Genomic DNA, 7,840 nt, shown 5'->3' on the forward strand with positions numbered 1-7,840 from the left:
GATGACACTTTTCCGCTTGCAGAGTAGGTTTCCTACATGTCATTGTGTGCCTCTGGGAATTAGATGTTGATTTTGTGTGTGTTGGAACCTTTGAGTTAGTATACTTTTAGAATTCTTGAATTTATAGAGATTTATGCTATGTGTTTTGGATAGCCTATTTGAGACTTGAGATTATCTCCTAAACATGGTGGGAGTGGACCACTTAGGTTCCACGTGGTCGGGTGGTAGTTTATTTTCCACTATTATCATTTGAGATCCATTGAGACACCGTGGCTGATTCTTCCTTGGTTGGTATTTATGTTCATTATGATCTTGGAGCATTATGATAGATGATATACCTTATGATGGATGTATTTATTGGTATGTTTCTTATATTGATGATTTGCATATGTTAGATTATGGTATCTTATGCTTTACTTTGTATGTTAGTAGGATGTTTTAGGAGTTATATTCCTACTATGATAATACCGATGATCTCTTCGGTGCTTTGGAATGTTACGCACGAAGGGATGGCTAGGATCCACAATGGTCTAATGATGCTATTTACGGTTGGGAGGAACCGTGCACTTAGTTATTTATGTTTGTGATTTATGGTTATATTTTGTGATGGATTTTTATATTTTTGCGATGATGTATCATGTATGGTTTATGGTTTCATTATGTTATTGCATCATGGATTAGTTTTGGATGATGATGTACTTTATTTACATAGATGTATATTCTTTTAAGTTTTTCATACCCTGTGATACGTATGGTGGATGATTGAGCAATCTGAAAATGTAATTTATGAACATTGGAAGTAACATTGCTAAAGATGTGATGTTAGATGAATGGTTAATTTAGATGTGATACAACGTTAAGAGATCTTTAAAGAATGTAATCTGTTATGATATGTTATATGTACTTTTATTCGAATTGTTGCTATTGCTTCCACGAATGTTATGAATAGTTTATCTTTCATGCTTAAAAAAAATTTTATTTGGAAAATATACTGAAATTCTTTGGATCCCTTGGCGGGATATTACATTTGGTATCAGAGCCTGAGTTTCAACATTGGGAGCTCTGGGTATATTTGAATGCCACTAGTTGTTAACTAGTTGAACAAAATAAAAATTTTGAACTATCATGTGTATCTTTTTCAAATTGAAAACTTGAAACTAGGTGAACTGAAATGGAAGTTAAATTGTTACTTGCATATTTTTCATACTTCAACACTTAGCTTTCAAAATTGAAAATTTTACTTAAACCTAAACGAGGACAAAACTAGAAATTGAAACTTATTCTAGTTGCAAAATATGTATCATTCTATCTACGTTTTAAGGTAGTATGCCTTTGATTATTTTGTGCACATTAAGTTGTTCTTGTTTAGAATGCATTAGGGAATCTATTTTAGTAGTTGTTAAAAGAGTGAATGTTGGATCGATATAGTTTTTGGTTTACCATTAAACCAGAACCATATTGCTCTAAGGGTGTTGTAATATCTTCAATGGAATCATGTCTCCCTATAGAGGAAAAGAGATCAATGGGACCCACATAGTGAGTATCTTAGTTTTTCATTCTTGTAGGCTTTGAGGAGTAAGCCTAATCTCAGAGGGGGTGAATGTAGTGCCTGCTCCTGATTCGCATTTTGTTATCATTGTTGAACTCTTTTAGAGCTAGTTTTATGTTGTTGGTTAGTAGCATTCTTTTGATATTATTAGATATTGTGCTATGGATTCAGTTTATTATGTGATGAGATTACTTAGACTCTACATTTCATGTATGTATGATGATTATTTTTAGTGTTTGCAGTTATTAATGATGATTAGTAAGATGATTTATTATCGTATGTATTTTCTTATGGATACTTGCCCCATACTTGCATGTGTATGGTGTGCGTGTTTGCTTTGCGTGTTTTCTTTTGTATGGCATGTCTGACATGGTTAAGGAAGGGAGTCGTAGTCACCTGCTAGTCGGGATCTACACAATGCACCACTTCCTGCCATTGCCTGTTTAGTTTAGTATATATTATGTTTGTACATGCATAGTTTTTATGCAAGTCGTAGGTATCGGGTATTGACTTCCCTGAATTGTCAAGATGAGCATACCCTATCACATTATCTCAATGATAAGAGAGGGGAGATAAATTTTCAAGTCCAAATATCAACCCTTTAAGCCATTTGTCCTAATTGAAAAATTAGGACAAGTATCTGAGTTGAGTACCCTCCGAATGCGTCAAATGATGTAATTCGTGATATTAACCCTTAGTTTGATTTTGTATGTATTTTGGCTATGATGAGATTTTATATTTTTACCTTGTGAGTCTTTGGTATATTTTCTATTAATTAAGCCTAATTAAAAGATTTAATTAATGGTTTAATTAAATAAAAAAATTAATATGATATTTTAATATTTATTTTATTTAATTAATTGAGAAATTAATTGAATAAAATAATTAAATTTGAAGATAAAAGTTAAAAGTTTAAATTTGGAATGTGACAATATTTATTTTAATAATAATATATTTGGAGTTCATTTTTAAATAAATGGCTAAATAATAATATTATTAAGCTAATAAATATTTTAGCAATTAAGTTTTAGAAAATAAAATTTAAAAGTGAGAAATATATTTAAAATTATTAAAAGATTCTAGATCTCATGTGATTAAAATATAAATATATTATGATTGAAAAGTGAAATTATTAAAGTAAGTGCATGAGATTTAATAAATCAATAAAATAAATTGGAAAGAGTAAAAGTAAATATTAAATTAATTAATGTGTATTATATTAATATTTGCTCACATAAAAGTTGGCAAATTCTTGAGAGTTGTTATGCAGACAACACAGGAGTTTGTACTCTAAGAATGCATAAGTTGTCTACGCTTAGAAGTTAGCATTTTATTTGAGCACATGGTGTCTACAACCTTAAGACTCATCTAGAAGGTTGGAGGAGACTCATGCTTGGTTGTCATGCTTATCTTTTAGTTGTTTCTAGAGACACTCTAAATGCATCTCAGAGGCCATTAAATAGAGGCTCTCTTAGTGTGTTTGGACAAGCTTCAAACTTCAAAGCTTATATGCATTTGAGAAGCTCATATGCTTCTACATGCTCATATGCTTCTACATGCTGATGCTCATATGTTTCTACATGTTCTTATGCTTCTTCAAGCACTTCTTGTCACCTGGGAATTTCAGTTGGCTTGGATCTTGGATGAATGTCGAATGATGGAGAAGGAAAGATTTTTTATGGATTTCTGAGGTATGGTGGATTAGCATCAGTGTCTAGGTGCACTCATGATATTCTCATATTTTCTTTGCACTCTTTCTCTTCCTGTCTTCATCGTGTCTGTTATATGTGTCTGAATACTCTCTATGATTGAATCTAGAATTTGAAATTGGAATCTAGATATGCTATTTGGTTGAGAAGAAAATAATAGAAAATCCTAGGTCCAATTAAGGAGAAATAATTAGATATGAATCGAGTTTGGGTTCGAATTTATATTAAATTAGAAAGACAAGATTTGGAATTAAAATAAAAATTTATGGTGAAAATTTGAATAATTAGATGTAATCTTTCTATCAATTATATTTTTAGATGCGTATGAATAAACCCTTTTATGGTTAAATTTAGAGAACAATTATTTTAAGAAGAAATTCTTAATTCATCACAAATTGTCCTGTCGCTGCCCCTTGGATAGACCTGAACTTAGTCATTCATAACTTTTTATCATGATCGAATTTATTCGATCGCTCTGGTCAAAATTGGCGTAGCTTGGCCCTCTCCAATATATTTCAATTTTAGCCCGATCCAACAGTTCATTGGGGAGATATGGCCCTCGTACTGAGACTATTTTATTCAAGGACAGATATTTCTCCATTTTCCATAACCAAGAGTTCTTTATGCTTAAACTTCACAAAAATAATATATCAAAGCATGGAATGAATTAAAGATATTATTGCAATCTTCCCTTATTAGAATCTTATTAATATGTATTAGTTTTATATGGTTTATTATCTAATCTAATTAAATCAAATTTAATTAAGATTAGTTAATAGTAGAAGAAGTGTAATTAATTATTAGTCAATCTAAGTAAATGAATTTTTAAATGAGAAAAAATTAAAAGAAAAGAGATTTTAATATAGTTTATATAGTGGAATTTTTATAATGTATAATAAATACTATTTAATATATATTAAATAATTTAGAGATGGTTTTTAAATGAGGAGACTTTAATGATAATGGATTAAGATTTAATTAATATGGAGTCACTGTCTTAAAATTGTTATAATTTGAATTACTATGGTATTATTAATATGTTATATATTATTAACTAAATTATTGATATACCTTAATGGTATTAAGAGTTAGCTAATGAAGCTTATGTAAAGTTCGCTAGATCGATTAATAATAGTTTTGATGAGTTTATTATTTATTAATGTTTGGTGGGTCTAACAAACTATTAATAAATAACAGTATAAATAGTTTAAATAGTTATTAATGAATATGATTAGAGTTAATCTAGTGGAGATTATTTAATGATTAAAGTTCTCAAAAAAGATGTTAGTTTTTGGTTCGAAGTATGATTGATTTTTAATCAATTAATATTCATTGAGTTGTCAATATAATTATATTATACGATTGAGATTTATCTTGAAATGATTATCATTAATATGAAATAATTAAGAAAACATTAGTATTCATAAAGAATGATGAATGTGATCTATTAATAATATTTCTCAATATAGCTTGCTATTAAATATTAGCAAGTTATTATTATTGAACTGTGAACATGAATATTTGTGTATGGTTGACTTTTAAGTTTTAGTCAACTAATATTCATTGGGTTGATGGTTTGGTTGTAAAATTATTAATTCGATCAATTAATGAGAGTTAATTAGATTTAATTAATAATTAAGTTATGTAATAGAGATTTAATTGATATAATTCTTTTAATGAGATTGTAAAAATATTGATATCAAAGTTGATAGGTCTTGTTCTGATGACTTGAATAATGACCTTAGATGTTTTAATGGTGAGGCTTAGTAATATTGAATTGAAAACTATTAGAATGTTAATAGGTCATGGATGGTGTACCTATTGATTTAATTAATCATTTTAATAAAGTTATATTCTTCTTATTCGAAGACTAGTAATTGGTTCTTTTATAAACAAATAATGATTCTTTGATTATGTTGAAATGTAGAAGTAACATTAAGGAAGAGTTATCTAATTAGTACTATGGATCTTAGAAAATAAAGAAAATGAATTAACGAGTAAATATTTATCTTTAAATTATTCTTATAATGTAATTCTTGATAATGGAAGGATAATGCTTTCGGGAAACAAACGGGTTGACGTGTAGGTCAAATGATAAATCCTATACACTTGAAGTATACTTGCAAACAGAAAACTGGAAACCTCTACACTTGATTCAACTTTGTAAGATAGAAAAACCAAAACATGTGTTTGCATCGTGTATTTTCTATGCTTTTTGCTTTGGGTTTTTGGGTTGACTAGTGTTGACTAGTCATAGGTTGTTACTAGAGGCTTAGTGGTTATGAGATGTGTTGGCATGTTGATATTAATTAGTCTTAATCTTTGTAAGCCCAACCATGGTAATGTGATCATATGCTCTATGAAATATTTGTAATTACTGATTGTTATTGTTCATCAGTCTTCATGTGTGAAGCTGAGATGTATATGTCGAGACACTTGAGCTAATCATTTTTGGAGTCATCGATCAGTTATCCTTGGATTATTTTCTAGTCGCCATGATGGGACTAAAATGTTGGTTTATTTTTTGATGATGTCATGTTGTGACATGTTTGACTCAACCATTTTGGAGTCTTTGATCAGTATGATTTTGAGATATTCTTGGTTGCTTGTTGAGAACCAATGAATATTGTGATTCATCTTGAGATATATTTTGATTATTGAGAACCAATTGATACTTATGATTACCAGTGATGCCTTTAGTTTCCAATAGAGAACTGTTGTGGTCATCGATGCTTTTCAGATTCTCATAGAGATTTGATGATTCTCATCTTGAAGATTTAATGATTCTTATTATGGATATTTGATGCTTTTATGCAAATTTGACGATTTTATTATGGATAATCTTTTGTGATTTTGAGATTTATGATTCCATGAGCTTAGGGTAGGTTATCTACTTGTAGTGTCGGGAAGTGGCTTGGAATGGGGGCCGAAGCCCTAAGTGGCTGTCAGGATAACTCATTGTAAGTTTGGTTAATAAATGATAAAATTTACACACTAAATGGAGATTAAATGAACCTAAAAAGATAATTATTTTGATGTTCTTGCCCATACCTTGAGTTCGTGTATAGGCTAGGATGGGAGTAGTGAGAACGCATGGTTGCGACCTTGCATTCCATAGTATGCCTTGTCAGTATGAGAGGATACTAGTGGCCGCATGAGATCAGTATGGACCCATGAGTTTAGCTAACTACCAAGGTAACTTGTACGTGATAAATGCGATGACACTTTCCTGCTTGCAAAGTAGGTTTCCTACATGTCATTGTGTGCCTCTGGGAATTAAATGTTGATTTTGTGTGTGTTGGAACCTTTGAGTTAGTATACTTTTAGGATTCCTTGATTTATAGAAATTTATGCTATGTGTTTTGGATAGCCTGTTTGAGACTTGAGATTATCTCCTCAACATGGTCGGAGTGGACCACTTAGGTTCCACGTGGTCGGGTGGTAGTTTATTTTCCACTCTTATCATTTGAGATCCATTGAGACACCGTGGCTGATGCTTCCTTGGTTGGTATTTATGTTCATTATGATCTTGGAGCATTATGATAGATGATATACCTTATGATGGATGTATTTATTGGTATGTTTCTTATATTGATGATTTGCATATGTTAGATGATGGTATCTTATGCTTTACTTTGTATGTTAGTAGGATGTTTTAGGAGTGATATTCCTACTATGATAATACCGATGATCTCTTCGGTGCTTTGGAATGTTACGCACGAAGGGATGGCTAGGATCCACAATGGTCTAATGATGCTATTTACGGTTGGGAGGAACCGTGCACTTAGTTATTATGTTTGTGATTTATGGTTATATTTTGTGATGGATTTTTATATTTTTGCGATGATGTATCATGTATGGTTTATGGTTTCATTATGTTATTGCATCATGGATTAGTATTGGATGATGATGTACTTTATTTACATAGATGTATATTCTTTTAAGTTTTTCATACCTTGTGATATGTATGGTGAATGATTGAGCAATCTGAAAATGTAATTTATGAACATTGGATGTAACATTGCTAAAGATGCGATGTTAGATGAATGGTTAATTTAGATGTGATACAACGTTAAGGGATCTTTAAAAAATGTAATTTGTTATGATACGTTATATGTACTTTTATTTGAATTGTTGCTATTGTTTCCGCGAATGTTATGAATAGTTTATCTTTCATGTTTAAAAAAAAAATTATTTGGAAAACATAGTGAAATTCTTTGGATCCCTTGGCGGGGCATTATACCAAACATAACCAATACATAGAAAACATCATAGTTTTACAGTAGGTTTGATTTGAAAACACATACTTTGAGTTAAACAATAATGTTTCAGTTTCCAATGTTTGTGTTCAAGACAATAATCTCATAGTTCAATTTGATTGATAATATAATGTTGAGTTAATGTCAAGTTTCCATTTCCAGTTGAACGGATTTTTTAAACAGATAGAACTCATAGTCTACCCTCACAAAGTCCTATCCCTTATCCAAATGAAACACACAATTATCCCAATTAATTTCAAGTGAAAGTCCTAAAAATAGTTGAAGAATAATCATTTATTTATTTAAGTTATAAAAATAACAAT

The sequence above is a fragment of the Cupressus sempervirens genome, chromosome 9, assembly GCF_028749045.1.
Source record: "Cupressus sempervirens isolate cs-2001-9-10 chromosome 9, ASM2874904v1, whole genome shotgun sequence".
NCBI classification, from domain to species: Eukaryota; Viridiplantae; Streptophyta; class Pinopsida; order Cupressales; family Cupressaceae; genus Cupressus; species Cupressus sempervirens.